The sequence below is a fragment of the Lontra canadensis genome, unplaced genomic scaffold, assembly GCF_010015895.1.
Source record: "Lontra canadensis isolate GAN:19392208 unplaced genomic scaffold, GSC_riverotter_1.0 scaffold154, whole genome shotgun sequence".
In the NCBI taxonomy this organism is placed as follows: domain Eukaryota; kingdom Metazoa; phylum Chordata; class Mammalia; order Carnivora; family Mustelidae; genus Lontra; species Lontra canadensis.
This window is the reverse complement of record NW_022631148.1, coordinates 575562-596312: the sequence shown is the minus strand read 5'-3', so window position 1 is coordinate 596312 and position 20751 is coordinate 575562. Positions and strand designations below refer to the sequence as shown.

General features: G+C 40.5%; 1 protein-coding gene across 2 annotated transcripts in view; it reads left to right on the top strand.

The window, feature by feature from the left end:
• The first annotated feature begins 753 nt into the window (after positions 1-753).
• Positions 754-20751, top strand: part of CKAP5 (cytoskeleton associated protein 5) — a 103913-nt gene continuing 83915 nt past the window's right edge. For both annotated transcript variants that reach the window (XM_032844653.1, XM_032844652.1), the window contains exon 1: positions 754-833. The gene's annotated coding sequence lies outside the window, so the exon portion shown is untranslated. The remainder of the gene's footprint in view (positions 834-20751) is intronic.

Here is a 20751-nt window from a genome sequence, read left to right as displayed (position 1 = left end):
CCGCCGAGTAAGGAGCCCAACGCGGGACTCGATCTCAGGATTCCGGGATCATGACCTGAGCCGAAGGCAGCGGCCCAACCCACTGAGCCACCCAGGCGTCCCTCCCCGCCTCTTTAAAAAAATATTTTATTTTTAGAGCTAAACAAGACTTAGAAATCATATTAAGCAAGACTGTCGTTTCTATAAATAACAGGAATATTAAGGCTTTTCCTCAGCATTAAATTAGTTATATTAAACCCTCACATTAAGCTTGTAAGAGAAACATTGTTACCCTGTTTTGTGGAAACTAAGCTACAAATGATCTACTGAGAAGACTGCACTTAGAGGGGGTCCAAACCAGAATCCAGCATCCTGGCTCCATTCACTGCTCCTTCCACGATATCCCAGCTGCCTCTCATTTCCCTCACGCACTTAGCTGCACAATCAATATTTGGTGAATGAAATGACTTTTTAAAAATTTGCCAAGTGTTGACAGTAGCTTGAATAGCCAAAATTAAATAAAAGAAACATGCTGGTGGCCGAAGATGCACAGCTCTACACATCTTTCGCCCTTCTTTGGGAGAGAGGAGGCGGGGAGTGTCGTTGGCGGCTTTTGCTCCAGCGACCCTGTCCCCAACAGAGCAGGCAGCTCTGTGTCGGAAGGAAGCACGGCTGCGCGCGGCCCCTTTAAAGCCGCAGGCGGCGCGTGCCCACAGTCCTTTCAAATGGACCAATAAACGGGCGATGGGCGGTCCGTCGAGAACCAATAAACAACGAGGACACTGCGGGGTGTGCGGCGGCCCAAGCGGTTTCAAACGGCTTAGAGCAGGCCCCTCGGTTCTGACCCGGCGGAGGTGAGTGGCCGGTGGGCCTGACCCACCCACCGAGGCCCTCGGGTCCAGGCGTCGCGCGCGCCGGGGGGCCTTGAACCCCGGGCGGGGGGGCCTCCGTGGACGCGCCCCTCCCTCGCCGCACGAACCCGGCGAGTCTGAGGCGGCTAAGCGGGGCGGAGGCCGGGGGACGCGCGGCTGGGAGGGCGGGGGGCGTGGGCGCTCGTGTGCGGCCGAGGCCGGGATCCGGGTGACCCTAGCGCGCCGCGGCGGGGTGCGGGCGGCAGCGTCGGGGAAATGCTGGCGGCGCAGGGCCGCGCCGGGCGGCTGTGGGTGTTCCGGGGCTGGGGCGGGGGCCCTGCGAGCCGGCCCTGCTGCGGTGCACTGGCATAATTGTCAAATGAATGAATGAGTGAATAAGAACCTAGGAGGGCTGTCGTGCTTGTGACGGGCCCGGTCGTCTCGAAGCGTGACAAGGACTGCGGTACCGGGGCCTGCCCGCGCACCTGTGTCCCGGCCGGCTTGCTGCGGTTTTAATAATTCCGATCATACCGCTCCGCCCTCACGCCTGGCTTTCTTTCTCAAAAGGTGTCAGTAGAGTTCAGATATCTTTCCAGCTCTGAAGGTTTGGCGGACCTATACAATAGCCACCAGTGTAGGTTAACTTGCGCAGGCCCTGGTACTTTACGGTTCGGTGTACTAGATTTTTACTTTTTAGCTCTTACCACTCTTACGCTGTTGAGATAGCTACCCTTCAATCGTGGTAACTGTCAGGCAGGAATTTAAATGCATCCTGTTTTGTTTCTGGGATAGAAAATGGTGAAAGCGATGTTGCCAGAGTGGCTACTGTGTGTTAGAAAATATATTCTGTTGATGAATCCTAACAATGAGTTTTTCATTCAGCATCAATAGAGGGTAAAGTGGTTTTTGCAGAACTTGCCCCAAATTTATGCTTGGCTCTAATTCTCACAGGGAACGAAGGCATCAAATCTTGGCCCAGAAATGCTGCCTGTCTTATTTTATGCATAATTATAGTAATTGAAAACTCATTTTTAGAGAGGTGAACTCCTTCTTTCTCCATTTTCATCACCCTGAAAAGTCCTTCTTTGACCTAAAGAGCCGATATATTAAGCTAACAGTCTTTTGAAACTTTTGAGAAGTCTAAAAGATTTGGGCTTTTCTTAAGGGACTGGACAGACTGTAATATTGTTTTTATAAAATTTAATGACATAGAGGTGAAATCAATTTATTTTGCCAGCATAAATTAAACTTAGTTGGTCAACCGTGAGGAAAAAATTTTACACAAGTTTTCTAAGTCTGTTCACTGGAGCACTGGCAAGCGAAGTATTCCATAACAATCAGTATACCTTATACTTTATTACTTTCAATGTTTTGATCATCAACTTTGAATTATGAACAATAGTATAGCCTACAACTGACAACTCAATTTTAGCAGCAGAACTTTTTCTTTTCTTTTTTTTTTAATTAAAAAAAAAAAAAAGATTTTATTATTTATTTCAGAGAAAAAGAGAGAGCGTGAGCCAAGGGTAGGGACAGCGGGAGAGGGAGAAACAGTCTCCTTGCTGTGCAGCAGGAAGTCTTATGTGGGGCTTGATCCCAAGACCCTGAGATGGTGACTGAGCCAAAGGCAGACACTTGACTGACTGAGCCACCCAGGCATCCTGCAGCAGAGTTTTTCAACTGCAATAAATTTGAGTACCTTAATATTATGAACACTGTTCTAGATTTTGGGGAGGCAATTAGAAATAATAAAAACATCTTTTTTTTTTAAAAAGATTTTATTTATTTATTTGACAGAGAGAGATCACAAGTAGACAGAGAGGCAGGCAGAGAGAGAGAGAGAGAGAGCTGAGCAGAGAGCCCGACGTGGGACTCGATCCCAGGACCCTGAGATCATGACCCGAGCCGAAGGCAGCGGCCTAACCCACGGAGCCACCCAGGCGCCCCAATAAAAACATCTTTAACAAGGCCTTAGGATATTGTTTAAAATCTTGATGTGGAATGAAAACTTTTATTTGTTTTGAAGTAAAGCCAGGCTTTCTTATGCTCCTTTGACTTATTGGAGTCTCATTCATTCCTTCAACACATGCTGAGATTGATGCCCACTGTGTGTTAAACACTGTTCCAGATTCTGGGAATACACCAGTGAACCAGAAAAAGACAAAGCTCCTGACCTAAGGGAGTTTGACAGTTTTATCTCTCAAACAATTTGCTGTAGCAAATTGTATTTTCTATAATCCCTCTGGCCCAGCTCTGGTCCTTGAACAAAATAAATACTCAGATACTTTTATTAGCAGTAGCTAACATTTATTGAATAGTCACTGGGCGCCACATTTTATCTCTTAATCCTGACAGCTTTTTACAGATGAGGAAACTGAGTCTTCAAAAGTTATGCCACTTATTCATGATCATTACAACTAATAGAATCTGAATTTGAACCCAAGTTAGTCTGTCTCCAGGGTCTTTGCTTTTAACCTGTGGTTGTACTATATGAAGTAATGAGATCTGTTATGGAGAATTCAGGAGCACTTTCTTTCTTGGTAGAATACTCCCCCTCCCTTTTTTCTTAATACTTCTAGCAGAGCCAAGAGAAAATAGGAATGAGAGGCATGGTAGTTTTTAGAGGGAAGATGGGGCGGTTCAAAATACATTATTTAATGGACAGCTGTGACTTTGGGGGAGATTGTGGGGTAGCATAAAATTGAGATCTTGATCTAATTACCATTGACGGATTCCTGGTGAGCAGTGTTGGAGTGGTTTGAGATCCTTAAATGACTTTTATGTTTCACTTTATCTCATTCCTATCTGGGTGGTTGCCCTGTTTACATGAGATACCTTGGGCATCTTAAACTTATTCTTTTTGACCTTTACATTTGCTGTTCTCTTTGTATACCAGCTCGCTCAGGTCTCAACTCAAATCTCATCTCCTTAAAGAGGCATTTTCTATGCTTCCAATTAAAATAGCTTTCTTGGGCACTTTTGTGCCTCACTTTACTTTTTTATTCATTTCATAGCATTTATCACTATCTGATAGGTCATTTATTGTTTGGTTGTGTATTGTCTGATTTCCTCACAGAAAAAGAAAGCAGAGCACAGATTTTTTTTTTTTTTCTTCTACCTTTGAGATTACCTCAATGCTCAAACAATGCTTGGAACAAAAAAGGTAGTCAAAAAATATTTGTTGAACAAAATTGGTCAAAACTGTCATAGTCTTCTCTGTGTGATAAAGTGATAAAGACAGTAAGTATATAAAATAAAGCTGACTGTGTTACTGTGTCTTTGGATGTGAGCTTTATCTCAACAGACTAATTTGGGAAGTCTTCAACTAAGAAAACTGGAAAAATGGTACCTTTGTGTCAACTGAGAGGGAAGGTAGATTTGGCTTCCCCACTCCTGCCTTTGTTGTTGTTGTTATTATTTATTTTTTAAGATTTTATTTTATTTTTGGGGGGCACCTGGGTGGCTCAGTGGGTTGAGCCTCTGACTTCGGCTCAGGTCATGGTCTCAGGGTCCTAAAATTGGGGCCCACGTCGGGCTCTCTGCTCAGCGGGGAGCCTGCTTCCCCTCTCTCTCTGCCTACTTGTGTTCTTTCTCTGTCAAATAAATAAATCTTAAAAAAAAAAGATTTTATTTTATTTTATTTTTTAAATAGGCTTAATGCCCAATGTGATGCTCAAACTCACAACCATGAGATGAAGATTACATGCTCTACCGACTGAGCTAGTCAGGAGTGCGCCCCTGCCCCTCGGAGCCTGCTGGGGCCTGCCACAGGGCTGGATCTCGTGACCCTGAGATCAAGAGCTGAGCAGAAATCAAGAGCTGGACGCTTAACCAGCTAAGCCACCCAGATGCCTCTGTTGTTATTATTATTATTATTTTTAAAGATTTTATTTATTTATTTGACAGAGTCAGAGATCACAAGTAGGCAGAGAGGCAGGCAGAGGGGAGTGGGGGAAGCAGGCTCCCCCTAAGCAGAGAGCCCGATGCTGGGCTGGATCCCAGGACTCTGGGATCATGACATGAGCCTAAGGCAGAGGCTTTAACCCACTGAGCCACGCAGGCGGCCCTGTTACTATTTTTTTTTTTTTTTAAAGATTTTATTTATTTGACAGGCAGAGATCACAAGCAGGCAGAGAGGCAGGCAGAGAGAGAGGAGGAAGCAGGCTCCGCATGGAGCAGAGAGCCCGACGTGGGGCTCGATCCCAAGACACTGAGATCATGACCTGAGCCGAAGGCAGTGGCTCTAACCCACTGAGCCACCCAGGCGCCCCTGTTACTATTTTTTTAATTTAAAAAACTTTCTATGGAAGTTTTTAGGAGTATTGGTCAAGTATATTTTCGGGTGCCCCACTATTGGAATTTATCAGATATTTTTCTCATTATTACACTAGGGTTATGGTTTTTAGGGAGGATAATGGCAGAAAGAAGGTACCATTTTCATCATCTCATACTGAGGATGCATACTATCGACATGATTTATGACTGTTGATACTGACTTTGATCACTTGGCTGAAGTATTGTCAGGTTTCTCCTTTATAAAGTTAATCCCCCCCCCCCCCATTCCATACTGTCCTCTTTGGAAAAAAAGTAACTGAGCTGCCTACATTTAAGGAATGAAGAGTTATGCTCCCTATTCTTTGGGGTAGAGTATCTACATAACTTACTTGGAATTCTTCTGCATGGAAATTTGTCTCTTTCCTTGTGTGTTAATTTAGTCAAGTGTCTACTTATATCAGTATGGAATGAAGGATATCCATTTTATGCTTTGAGTTATATTCCAATATTTATTTTATTGCTTAGATTGTTCCAGCTTTGTCCATTGGGAGCTCTTTAAGTTGGTTCCTGTGCCCCTTTAACATACTGACATCAGTGTGTGTGTGTGTGTGTGTGTTTAATATAATTATTTTTTAACACTCCCTTACTTTCTGGCACTACAAGATGCTCCAGGCTCATCTCGTGTATTTCTTGTCACGGTGCTAAAATCAGCTATTTCTCCAAGGATCTCTGCTTCCTTTTATTGGAGAACGGCATAAGAAACCAAGATTTGGATACTAAGTATTCTCATTGCTGCTTTCTTTCTTTACTTTTTTCTTTTTTTAAGATTTTATTTATTTATTTGAGAGAGAGAGAGGAGTGGGAGAGACCACATGCTGGGTGAAGGGCAGAGGGAGAAGCAGAATTCCCACTGAGCTGGAAGCCCAATGCAGGACGTGATCCTGGGACTCCAATCCTGGGACTCTGGGATCCTGACCTGACCTGAAGGCAGATGCTTAACTTGATCCTGGGACTCCAGGATCCTGACCCGAGCTGAAGGCAGATGCTTAACCGATTGAGCCACCCAAGCACCCTCACTGCTGCTTTCTTTTAAGCCCTCTCAGCTAACCGAGCGAAGAGTTAGTTTTATACTAACGCTTATGTATAGACCTGTCTGTAAATACTTCTGGGTGTAATCATCTGTATAACTATGTTAAGTTAAACATGAGTTAATACTGATATCTCCAGTTCTAGTCCATTACCACATAGACTATTCTAGCCTTCTCCCCTTGCTAATCTGTGAATTTACACATCAATAGTAGAAATCTGGCTTCCACCATCCATTTACTTAATTGTTCAATTCCAGTATACATGTATATAGCAGCATCAGAGCTGTTAACCCATACTCTCATGGGAAACAACTTTATCCACAGAGTACGGTGCTTAGGTACCATCCTTGTGCAGTTGTTATGTCCCTCCTTTTGAGTTTATCTGTTATTTTTTTCATTATTAGACAAGAGTTACATGTTTTTGGAAAGAATGCCACAGAATACCGTCATTTTGTATCAGGGGATATATGACTTCAGCATGATATCACTGATAATGTTGATCTTGATCACTTGGTTAAGGTAGTGTTTACCATGTTAATATGTGAGGTTACTATTTTGGAAGCGAATCACCTAAGTCTAGCCCACCCTCAAAGTGGATGGAGGGCTTAAGTACCACTTAAGAGTATCCACATTTATTATTTGGAATTTTGGAAGGAAGAATTGTCTCTTCTCCCATTCATTTTTTTATTCAACCATTTACCAATATCAGTGTATCTATTTTGTATTATTAGTTATAATTTTGATCCTGGGTTACTTTTTTTTTTTTTTGCTGAATTGTTCCAGCTTTGACCATTGGGAGATCTTTCATGTTGGCTCCTGTGTCCCTTTGACATGTCTCCATCCTTTTTTTTTTTTTTTTTTTCTTTTTCAGCATTTCTTTACTTTCTAGTACCATAAGATGCCCCAGACACATCTTATATTTTCCCTGGCCCAACCCTAGAATCAGCCATTTCTCCAAGGAGCCGTGGTTCATCCTCCTGGACAGTGATTTATAGAAACCAAGATTTGGGTGCTCATTGCTGGGGATGTCATTATTTCTAGGCCCTCTCAGTGGACAGAGCTAAGTAATTTATGTATGTATGCTAAACCATGTATATGCATATACATACAATTGTTTCTGTATCTTTCTCTCTGTATTTTTTTAAAATTATTTTTCTTTCTGTCTGTTTATTAAACTAAATGTGAATACATACAGGAAGCTTGAGTCCCAAACAGATGTCTTCTTTGTAACTTGCTTTTTACTGAGATCTTTTTTCCCCCAATTAACACTTTTTAAGTGCCACAGAAAGCATTGTTTTCCATGACCTGGTAACAGCAGTTGTTTGACCTGGAATGTGATCTTTGTTTAGATGCATTCAGAGCATAAATTCTGACTCAGCTGGAACAGTTCATATATTTTTGGCATAGATAGGGTGTCAGATAAGCCATGGTGACCTCATGTCTTGACCTTCTCTCTTCAAACATGACTTTTGCTTCTTTGATCTCTTAATTATATTTTTTAGAGATTTGTTATTAATTAAAGTGACTTTTAGATCCTGTGAAAATGAGGAAAAAAATTGCATAGTTTCAAGAATTTCTTGAAATGAAATTCATTTGTTTAATGTGGATGCGTTTTTGTTTTTGTCTTTTCATTCTTCAATCACAAAACTTAAAGTAGCATTTTATGTATCTGAAAGTCAACTACCAGGAAATAAACCAAAAAAGGTTTTTCAGCAGCCTAAGTAGGTATCACAGATTTTATTGGCTTCCCTCAAGTAGATCCTGTTCTCTTTTAGACAGTTTCAGCTTGCTTGGTTCTTTAAATCAAGAGCTAAAACTTAAAAAAGCAGCACTGTTACAAGCTAACTAAAAGTGTTAGCTTGATCAAAAGGAAGGAAGAAAAACTACAACATGTAAAACATTAAATTCAAAAAAGCCATATTGGAGGCATTTAGATTTGGTGCAAGAGTCCCTCATACCTCTGTGATCCTAGTAGATTATCCTGAAAAGTTTAAATGATTATTAATATACTTTGTTTAAGAAGACTGGGAGGGTTAGGTATTTTCTTAGATTTATATGGGAAAAAAAGTTACATAAAATTGTTGTTCCAAGGATCAACCTCTCTCTCCTGTTTGGCCACTTTGGCTGTCTAGAACATCTTATTCCCTAATCAGTTTTTTTTTTTTTTTTTAATTCACAGTGATTTTTTAAAAATAATCATTTTATGTCTTTATCCACTTGTAGTATGAAGTCTCTCATTTGTAGATTTTAAGAATTTTTTTAGTACTATTATTCCACATTTTTCTTTTCTTTTCTTTTCTTTTCTTTTTTTTTAAAGATTTTATTTATTTATTTGACAGATAGAGATCAGAAGTAGGCAGAGAAGCAGGCAGAGCGAGAGAGGAGGAAACAGGCTCCCTGCTGAGCAGAGAGCCTGATGTGGGGCTCGCTGCCAGGACCCTGGGATCATGACCTGAGCTGAAGGCAGAGGCTTTAACCCACTGAACCACCCAGGCGCCCCAATTCCACATTTTTCTTTTGGTCTTTTTTCTTTCAAATGTACATTAAAAAAAAAGCCTTATGAGGGGCGCCTGGGTGGCCCAGTCAGTTAAGCACCCGACTCTTGGTTTTGGCTCACATTGTAGTCTCAGGGTCCTGAGATTGAGCCCCACACTGGGCTCTGTACTCAGTGGGGAGTCTGCTTGGGATTCTCTCTTCCTCTTCCCCTCCCCTCCCACTGGTGCCCCCCCAAAATAAATAAATGATTATTATTTTTTTCATTTTATTTTATTTCTTTTTAGTGTTCCAGAATTCATTGTTTATGCACCACACCCAGTGCTCCATGCAATATGTGCCCTCCTTAATACCCACCACCAGGCTCACCCAACCCCCCACCCCCAAAACCCTCAGTTTGTTTCTCAGAGTCCACGGTCTCTCATGGTTTGTCTCCACCTCCAGTTTCCCCCAACTCACTTATTTTCTCCATCTCCCAATGTCCTCCATGTTATTCCTGAAATTGAGCCCCACACTGGGCTCTGTGCTCAGTGGGAGGTCTCCTTGGGATTCTCCCTCTTCCTCTGCTCCCTCTCATGTCCCCACTCTCTCAAAAATAAATCAATGATTCTTAAAAAAAAAAAAAAAAAAGTTTCATGAAGGGCGCCTGATTGGCTCAGCTGGTAGAGCCTATGCTCTTGATCATGGGATTGTGAGTTTGAGCCCCATGTTGGGTATGGAGATTACTTAAAAATAAAATCTTTAAACAAACAAACAAAACCTCATGAAAGCCTCCTGGTCTAGAACTCGTATGAGTGCTTCATTTGGGAATAAAGACCAAATCTCGTATCAGAAATCTCCACGCAGTAAATAAAACCACTTTTTACGCTTCTGAGGACTACTTGCATGTTTTGAGCAATGTTTAGTATGAGAGACTCCTCTAGACAAAATATAGACAGTCCCTTGAGTATTACAAAATGGCATTTACTTTTTAATTAATAGTAAATCTGCTTTCTATAGGATACAAAGGAATAGATTATCTGTACTTCCAAAGAGACCGTTGGTTTTAAACCAGAGGAAATCTGTCTTTCTTGGTCCTAAGAGCTCTGTGCTAACTTAGGCCTTCCTTGGACTAGAAGACTGAAATATGGGTTAAAGTCGGAACTGAATCTAAAAACCCTGATTGACTGGGATGGTGCTTATAACAACATAATAATGGCAGGTACCATTCTTGAGCGTTTGGCAGTTGCCAGGTAATCTGTAGTACTCCTTTCTTGCATAAAGTCACTGGGTTTGTATAATATGGGCCTTTTCAGCCCGTTTGGCCCCTTGAGTTACATTTCTGTTCTTTAATTTGCTTAGCTTTTGGGGGCTTTGACACACAACCCTGTAACATTCTCTATTTTCCTCACTCACTATGCCTTTGCCTGGCTAATCCCTATTAACTTCCTTTAGTTCTCAGCCTTAATTATGGGCATACCTTAGAGATACTGCAGATTCGGTTCCAGACCACTGAATAAAGCGAATATCACAATAAAGTGAGTCAAATAATTTTTTTTGGTTTCCTCGTGTATGTAAAAATTATGTTTACAGGACACTGTACTCTGTTAAGTGTGCAGTAACATTATGTCTAAAAAACCAATGTGCATACCTTAATTAAAGAATATCATGGGGGGACACCTGTGTGGCTTAGTCAGTTGAGCGTCTGCCTTCAGTTCAGGTCATGATCCCAGGGTCCTAGGATGGAGCCCTGTGTTGGGTTCTCTGCTCAGAGGGGAGACGCTTCTCCTTTTCCCTCTGCCACTCCTCCTGCTTGTGCTCTGTCTCTCTCTAACAAATAAATAAAAATCATATATATATGTGTGTGTGTGTGTGTGTGTGTGTGTTTGTTTGTTTATTTATTTATTTATTTCAGTGTATGTAATCCTGGTGATAGAAGGTCTTGCCTTGGTGTTGATGGCTGCTACCTGATCAGGCTGGTGGTTGCTGAGGAAGTAGCTGTAGCAATTTGTTAATATAAGACACCAGTGAAGTTTGCTGCATCGTTGGACTCTTCCTTTCACAATTTCTCTGTAGTATGTGATGCAGTTTGATAGCATTTACCCACGGTAGAACTTCTTTCAAAATTGGAGTCAGCCTCTCAAACCCTGATGCTGCCTTTTTTTTTTTTTTAAGATTTATTTATTTATTTATTTGTCAGAGAGAGAGAGAGAGAGAGAGAGAGAGCAAGCGCTCAAGCAGAGGGAGTGGCAGGCAGAGAGAGAAGCAGGCTGCATGCTGAGCAAGGAGCCTGATGCATAACTCTACCCCAGGACCCGGGGATGGTGACCTGAGCTGAAGGCAAACGCTTAATTGACTGAGCCACCCAGGTGCCCCCCATGCTGCTGCTTTATCTACATGATATTTCAAATCCTGTGTTGTCATTTCAGTAGTCTTCACAGCATCTTCACCAAGAGTAGATTCTCCCTCAAGAAACCACTTTCTTTGCTCATCCATAAGAAATAACTCCTGATCCATTAAAATTTTATCATGAGATTACATCATTTCAGTCACATCTTCAGGCTCCACTTCAGATTCTAGTTCTCTTGCTGTTTCTACTACATCTGCTGCGGTTACTTCCTCCACTGACGTCTAGACCCTTCAAAGTCCTCCACAGGAGCTGAAATCAACTTCTTCCAAACTCCTGTTAGTGTTGATATCTTGCCCTCTTCCCATGAATCATGAATATTCTTAATGGCATTTAGAGTGGTGAGTCCTTTCCAGATGGTTTTCAGTTTACTTGGACCATGTCCATCAGAGGAGTCTCTATGGCAGTTATAGTCTTATGGAATGTAGTTTATAAGTAATATTTAAAAAGTCAGAGTTACTCCTTGGTCTGTGGGCTGCAGAGTGGATATTGTGTTCGCAGGCATGAAAACAACATTAATCCTGTACATTTCCATCAGAGCTCTTGGGTGACTAGGTGCATTGTCAGTGAGCAGTAATATTTTGAAGATTTTATTTATTTATCTGACAGAGAGATCATAAGTAAGCAGAGGGAGAGAATCAGGGCCCCCGCTGAGCAGAGAGCCTGATATGGGGCTCCATCCCAGGACCCTGGGATCATGACCAGAGCCAAAGGCAGATGCTTAACTGACTGAGCCACCCAGGCGCCCCTCGGCAGTAATATTTTGAAATGAATCTTTTTTTTTTTTTTTTTCCCCTGTGTAGTAGGTCTCAACAGTGGGCTTAAACTATTCAGTAAACTGTTAGAAACAGAAGTGCTATCATCCAGGCTTTGCTGTTCGGTTTGTAAAGCACAGGCAGAGTAGATTTAGCACAATTCTTAGTGGCCCTAGTATTTTCAGAATGGTAAATATACATTGACTTTAAGTTAAAGTCACCCACTACATTAGCCCCTAACGGTAGTCAGCCTGTCCTTTGAAGCCAGGCATTGAGTTCTCCTCTCTAGCTATGAAAGCCATAGAAGGCAGGTTTCGTTCTCATTGGAAATTGGTTGTTTAGCGAGGCCCCCTTCATTGGAACCTTAGCTGGATCTTGTGGATAACTTGCTGCAGTTTCTCTATCAGCACTTGCTGCTTCTCTCTGCACTTAGATGTTAGGGAAGATTACTCTCCTTAAGCCTCATGAACCAGCCTCTGCTACCTTCATAATTTTCTGCAGCTTTACCTCTTTCCTTCTTCATAGAATTAATTGAAGAGACTCAGGGCCTGGCTCTCAGTTAGGCTTTGGCTTAAGAGAATGTTGCAGCTGGTTTGATCTTCCCTCCAGACAACTAAAACTTTCTCTGTATCAGCAGTAAGGCTCTTCCCTTTCTTAGTATTTCTACATTCACTAGAGTAACATTTTAAATTTTTTCCAAGAATTTTTCCTTTGCACTCACAACTTGGCTAACTGGTGTAAGATGTCTAGCTTTTGGCTTGTCTTGGCTTTGGACACTAAGCTTAATCATTTCTAGCTTTTGATTTAAAGTGAGAAATGTGGGACACCTGGCTGGCTCAGTCAGTAGAGCCTGCAGCTCTTGATCCCCAGGGTTGTGAGTTTGAGCCCCACACTGGGCATAGAGCCTACTTAAGAAATAAATAAGTAAAATATTAAAGTGAGAAACATGCAAGTCTTTATTTCACTTAAACATTTAGAGGTCATTGTAGGGTTGTTAATTGGTCTAACTTGAGTATTGTTGTGTCTCAGAATAGGGAGGCATGAGGAGAGAGAGAGAATAGGGAGGCTTGAAAGGGCAGTTGGTGGGGCAGTCAGAACCCAACAACCTTTATCGATTAAGTTTGCCGTCTAGTATGGATATGGTTCATTGTGCCCCCAAACAATTACAAAAGTAGCATCAAAAATCACCAATCAAAAAAAGAAAAAAGATTAGTGATCACAGGTCACCATAACAAATACAATAATAATGAAAAAAACTGAAGCACTGTAAGAATGTCCAAAATGTGACCCGGACAAAGTGAGTAAATGCTATTGGGGAATTGGTGCCCATAGACTCGCTTGGTCCAGGGTTGCTACAAACCTTCAATTTGTAAAAACCACAGTATCTGGAATAAAGTGAGGTATGCCTGTATCAGTTTCTCGGGGAGACCTTCCCTGGCTCCTGAGTCTAGATTAGGTGCCTCTGTTACACACTCATAGTAGCTGGCCCCTGGGCTACTATACTGTACAACCCATACTCAGCATGTAGCTGGGTGCCTAACTGAGTAACCTCACATGATTCGACAAGCCAGTGTACTTGTGGGGAAGGGGTGTAATGTGGATATTGGGATTCTTAACATGTATAAGGCAAAATCTCATTTAATTTTTACATTTAGTTGAATTACCTTAGGCAAGTTGCTTAATCTCTGTGCCTCGGTTTCCTTGTCTGTAAAATGGAGATGATAATATCACCAACTTCAGAGTTATAAGAATGTAAATGAGTCCGTACATGTGAAGTGCCTAAAATAGTGCCTTGGCACACAGGGACTGCTCCAGCAGTGTGTATTAAATAGGGAACCACATGAAGATCTTACTGTTAGGACAGATGATGAAACTGAGGCTCAGCTAGTGTGTGACAAAGCAAGTTTTAGAGCTCAGATCTATCTCCAGAGCCCAGCATGACTGGTGTAGATTGTATTTAATCTTGACTGGAGCTCTCTACAATCAGACAATGCAAACAACTGTTCTACTGCCATGGCTTTGCCAAAGTCAAAGACTCTGAAATTAAAATTACCTTCTCTCAATGGATTTTATAATAAAAAATGGGTAACAAGAAAACAGTGGCAAAATTCTTTTTAAAATTTCAGAATCTATTGCTGAGTGATTTCTCACTTCGAAAAATGGCTTACTTCAGAATTCCATTAAATATATCATATTTTTCTGACATACTTGAAATACACATTCAACATACAAAATTTTATTTATAAATTACTCAAGGAACACATTTATTATATATTTAAGACTTCTATGGTTTGATGAAATGGTGCTATCTTAGGAATTATGTTAGAGTTCGAAGCACTCTGCTAGATGCTGGAGTAATAAAGATTCAGTTCCTTCTTTCAGAGGCGATATGGTGGCCAAAAAATGTTCAGGGGGAGAAGTGAGGCTTAGCTTATGGGATGAGTATAAAAAGAACCAGCTTCAGGACTCCCAAGCTGGAATTTTAAAGCTTTAGAGCTTTCAAAAGCATTGAAGCTTGTTTTGTTTTTTGTTTTAAAAAGGAATGGCTAAGAAGGCTCCTGGGGACGAAGTTGTTTAAGTGTCCAACTTCTGGGTTTGGCTCAGGTCATGATCTTGGGGTTGTAGGGTCAAGCCCCACACTCAGCATGGAGTCTGCTGTCCTTCTCCCTACCCCACTGCTCTGACCCCCACCCTCGCTCACTTTCTCTTAAATAAATAAATAAATCTTAAAAGGAAAAAAAAAAAAAAAGAATGGCTAGGTAGTAAAGTGAAAAAGTCAAATTCTTTAGCCAGCTCCTTAGACATACTACTTAGAAATATTTTCTGTGGATCCTTCCAGGAAATTTTATGTTATTTCAAATGTTTACAAAGTTGTATTCATTTTCTATGGCTTCTGTAACAAATTACCACAAATTTGGTGGCTTTAAACAACAGAAATTTGCTTTCTCTCAGTTCTGGAAGCCAGAAGTCTGACACAATTTAGGTCAGTCTACTGGGGGCTAAAACCAAGTCAGGGCCATGGTTCTCCAGAGGGTCACAGGGAGAATTCCTTCCTTGCCTCTTCTGGTAGCTGTTGGCATTCCTTAGTTCCCATCACGTCGCTTCAGCCTCTTCTAATTTTCCTCTTTTCTGCCTTTATGTGGCCTTCTCTGTGTGTGTTAAATTTCCCTCTCTTTCCCTGTTAGAAGGATGTATGTGATTGCGTTTAGGGCCCATTCAGATAACCCAGGATAATCTCCCCATCTCAAGATCCTTAATTTATCTTTTTTATATTTTATTTATTTATTTGATAGAGAGATCACAAGTAGGCAGAGAGGCAGGCAGAGAGAGAGGGAAGAAGCAGGCTCCCCGCCAAGCAGAGAGCCCGATGCGGGGCTCGATCCCAGGACCCTGAGATCATGACCTGAGCCAAAGGCAGAGGCTTAACCCACTGAGCCACCCAGGTGCCCCAATAGTGCTGCTTTAACATGGGTATATAAATCTTTTGAGGCCCAACTTTTAATATTTTTGGATATGTATATATCTATGTACATATGTATACATAAAATCAGAAGTGGAATTGCTGGATCACATAGTTATGTGGTATTCTATTTTGAATTTTTTAAAAGATTTTATTTATTTGACAGGCAAGAGAGCACAAGCATGGGGAACAGCAGAGGGAGTGGGAGAAGCAGGCTCCCCACTGAGCAGAAAGCCTGATGCAGGGCTCCATACCAGGACCCTGGGATCATGATCTGAGCCAAAGGCAGACGCTTAACCAACTGAGCAACCCCGGCACCCTCTTGTTAATTTTTTGGCCAACCGTATCATTATCCATAGCAGTTGAGCCATTTTACAGTCCTGCAATGGTGTGCAAGGGTTCCTATTTCTCTACATTCTTGCTAATATTTATTTTAGTTTTTTTAATATGGTAATCATTTTAATGGGTATGAGTTGATAATCTCATTGTAGCTTTGATTTGTATCTTTCTTTCTTTCTTTCTTTCTTTTTTTTTTTTTTTGAGAGAGAGCCCACAGGCTTGTGTAGGGATAGGGGGCTCAGGCAGAGGGAGAGGAAGAGAGAATCTTAAGTAGGCTCCACACTGGGTGTGAGGCTTGATCTCATGATCGTAAGATTATGACCTGAGCAGAAATCAAGAGTTGGATGCTTACCAGACTGAGCCACCCAGGCACCCCCTTTTTGTTTTTTTATTATTTATTTATTTGTTTATTTGGAGAGAGTGCATGTAGAAGTGGAGGAGGGGGGAGGGGCAAAGGGAGAGGGAGAGAGAAATCCTAAGCAGTCTCCATGCCCAGTGTGGATCTGCAAGTGGGGTTTGAGCTTACAACCCTGAGACCATGACCTGAGGCAAAATCAAGTCGGATGCTTACCTGACTAAGCCAGCCAGGCACCCCTCGATTTGTATTTTCTGATGATTAGTGATGTTGAGCATCTTCATATGCAGTTGGCCGTTTGTATATCAGACTTGGAGAACTGTCTCTTTAAGTCTTTTGCCCATTTTTTTAGGTGGGTTATTTGGGTTGTTGTACAAGTTTTTTTATATCTTCTGGATAGTAACCCCTCATCAGATAGATGATTTGCAGGTATTTTCTTCCATTCTGTAGGTTGCTTTTTTTTTTTTTTTTAAGTTGGCACTGTACTGGGCATGGAACCCAGTGCTGGGATTGAACTCATGACCTTGAGATCAAGAGTCAGTCACTCAACTGACTGAGCCACCCAGGTGTCCTGGCTAAAACTTTCAATACTATATTGAATAGGAATGGCTAGAATAGCCATCCTTACCGTGTTGCTGATTTTAGAGGAAAAGCTTGTCATTCACCGTTGAGTATGATGTTAGCTATGGGCTTCTCATAATGGTCTTTAGAATGTTGAGATAGTTTTCTTACATTCCTACTTGGGGTGTTTTTATCATTGAGGGTGTCTTGGCATATGCTTTTTATTCTGTCAATTGAGATGATCATGCGGTTTTTTTGTTCTTTGTTCTTATGATGAGTTATGATGTACTATATTGGTTAATTTTGGTATGTTGAACCGTTCTTGCGTTCCAGGAATAAATTCCACTTGGGCATGGTGTATAATCTTTTTAATGTGCTGTTGGATTCAGTTTGCTAGTATTTTGAGGATTTTTCATCAGTATTTATCAGTGATATTGGTGTGTAGTTTTCTTACAGTGGCTTTGGCTTTCATATCAGGGTAATTCTGGCCTCTTAGAATGAATTGGAAGTGTTCTCTTCAATTTTTTGGAAGAGTTTCAGGAGAATTGGTGTTAATTCTTCTTAAATGAATTCTCCAGTGAAGCTGTCTCTCCTGGACTTTTAATGTATCCTTTTAAATCCCCTCTAACTGATGGTTGGTAGTAGAATGTTCAGCTAGATGTGATCCCCTGAGTAGAGGCCCTGGGAATGCCTACTCTGAATGTGATAGTGACTTCTTGGTGCCACAAATTGTGCTTAGATGTGACTAGATGACTCAGAAACTCTCCTTCACGGTATTGCGCTCATGGAGAAGGAAATACAGTTCATATTTCTGACTTCTTGAATCAGTGTTTTTACCTTTACCACATTACTTTCTTTGCCAGGCATAAGAATCTTATGATTATGCTTTTTGAGTGGTTTGTATGGATTCCTTCTTTTTGGCCTGGGGAGAAAATCTGTTCTACCAGCGTGAGAGTACCTTGAAAAGCTCTCTCCTCTTAAAAAACCCCACTCTCCTCCCCTTAAAAAAAAACTAAAAAGGGAGTGCCTGGAAAGGAAAATGATGGTAGAACCAACATGCATGCAAACTGGGTTCAAATTATCACTACAGCTGATACCATTCCTTTGTAGTAATTTAACCAAGAGCTAAAGAGCATGAAATTTTCCCACTGAAGTAGAAGCATTTTCCAAACATTTAACATTAGCTGCAGATACTGTAGTACTGGAGAACTTGGAATTGCAAGCCTGCCATTTATCATGTATAAATAGTGGTTGTGGAACAGTGTCTCATAAATTTCAGAGGTGGGAGAGCTGTTGATACAAACTCTTTGTTTTATGCATAATAACACTAAAGCCACCAAAGATTCAGTGACTTCCCTAAGGTTTCACAACTAGTTAATGATAGAACAGGGATTTGGAGATGTAAATTTTCTTCTTTCCAGCCCAGTGCTCCTCTCAGATTGGAGGGAAAAAAAAAAAAGTGCCTTCCAACACTTCTGGCTGAACACTGTAGTATATAACTTTTCAATTACAAAATCCTACTAGCAAGAGGCAGAGCTTTTTTTTTCTTTAGTCTTTAAACTCATGGAATACTTAATATACTTTAAATATAATAAATTATTTATGTTATAAGTTTAATGTCCTCCTTGTACTTTTCTTTTTTTCATTTTTATTTTTTAGAGGCGGGGGAGGGGCAAAGGGTGAGGGAGAGAGAGAATCTTAAACAGGCTCCACACCCAGCACAGCCCAACACAGGGCTCAATCTTACAACCTTGAAATCATGAACTTGGATACCAAGAGTCAGCTACTTGATTGACTGAGCACCCAGGTGCCTCTTGTACTTTTCTTTTAAATTTAACCACAAACATATATACTCCTAAATAATATATTATTTGGGTTTATGTAATCATATTGTATATTCTTTAGTAATAGCTATTTTTCTCTCAGCATGATTGTGAAATTCATCTATATTTTTGCTAACAGATGCCTTCATTTGTTTTCACTTCTCTATAATATTTTTCTGTAAATATACCACAGCTTGTTTATCCATTCTCCTGTCAATGGGTATTTTATTTTATTTTATTTTATTTTATTTTTTTTTTAAAGATTTTATTTATTTATTTGACAGAGAGAGAGCTCACAAGTAGACAGAGGCAGGCAGAGAGAGAGGAGGGGAAGCAGGCTCCCTGCTGAGCAGAGAGCCCGATGCGGGGCTCGATCCCAAGACCCTGGAATCATGACCTGAGCCGAAGGCAGAGGCTTTAACCCACTGAGCCACCCAGGCGCCCCTCAATGGGTATTTTAATTGAAATATAATTCACATACCATAAAATTTATTCTTTAAACAGATACATACAATTCAATGGCTTTTTAGTATATTCACATATTGTGCAACCATCTCTGCTAATTCCAGAACATTTTTATCACTCCCAAAAGAGACTTCATACCCATTAGCAGTCATTCCTTATTCCCCCTTTCTCTTTCTACACAACCCAGGCCCTGGCAACCGCTATTCTACTTTCTGTGGATTTGCCTGACCTGGGCATTTCATATGGTCAGAATCATCCAACATATGGCCTTTTGTGCCTGGCTTCTTTAACTCAGCATGATGTATTCAGGGTTAACCCATATTGTAGCATATATAGCTGTTTCAATCCTTTTTTATGGCTGAGTGTTATTCCATTGTTTACCCTTTAATCAACTGATGGATTTTTGGGTTGTTTCTCCTTTGGGGCTGTTAATGACTAATGTTGCTATTAACATTTATGTACCAGTTTTTGTGTGGACAGTATTTTCCAGATTGGATGTACCGGTTTCTTCATGCTCACCAACAGTGTATAAAAATTCCAGACACCCTTTTTAAAGCATTTTTTTGTAATAGTGGACAAAGTATTTATGATAAGTTTTCAGATACTTTCTTGAAGCTTCTTCTTGGTTCATAATCAAGAGAATTATACTTTTGATAAAGATATTTAATATGATTTGTTATATAAAGAGATTGTTGATGCTTTGGATAAACTCATCTGAATGTTGGAAAACCAGTTCCACTGACAGATAATACATGCTTTAGCTTGTTCTGTTTACTAGGAGTACTTTTTGTTTAGTCTTGTAGCTTGTTGATCCCAATAAAATGACCAGATTGGACTATTCTTAGATGGGATTTGAAAGCGTGAACAATGACTGGTTTGTAAATAGAAGATTATGTTACAAACCCTTAGCACTAAATTAGGGAAAGAATGGACTTTCATTCATAGGTGTAAAAATACAGAGCCCTACTAGAAATTAGTACTAAGCAGTAATCCAGTTACACTTGCATTCTCAGATATTGCTGATGGAGGAGCAATGCAAAATGGTTCATACAGCCGCTTTGGAAAACAGTTTGGTAGTTACTTAGAAAATTAAACATATACTTACCTTACTCAGCATTCCCACTCCTGGGTATCTGCCTAACAGAAATGAAAACTTACGTTCATACAACAATCTGTAGCAGTTTTTTTCACAATTGTTAAAAGCTAGAAGCACCCCACATGTCCTTTAACTGGTAACATGGATGAACAAAATGTGTTAGATGATACAGTGGAATATTACTCAGCAATGAAGAGCAAATCACTGATCTGTGCAACAACATAGGTGATCTCAGTTGTATTATAAATGAAATAAGACTCCACACTCTATAATTTTTTTTTAAATATGACATTGGAAAGGAAAGGAAAAAATTGTAGGAACAGCATACTGATCAATCCTTGCCGGGGCTGGGGTGGGGTAGCGGGTAAAGGGGGTATTGACTACAAAGGAGCACCAGGGAAAATTTTGGGCTGATGGAGATATTCTTAATTATGGTGATGGATTCTCTGTGTTTACCAAAATTATAGCACTATGTACTAAAAAGAGTGAATTTTACTGTATGTAAGTTATACCTTAACAAACCCTACTTAAAAGCTCTCAGCTTGGGGAATCTCTCCTCTTCTGTATATAATATTTTACTAAATCATTTCCTAAACAGTTTCCACATTGCCATGTTAAATAAACGACTACTAATTGGTAATTTGTTAAATGATGAAGGTTTTACGTGTCCAGTTTAGTCTCTTCATGGTATAGTAAAGAAAAAAGCAATAACCAAAATAAGATGGGCTTTTAGTGTTTAGACTGATATTTGGTAAAATCTAAGAATTATTTAGGAATATTTATATAAAATGTGCATTTGGGACAAAAGATATAAATCCCTATAAT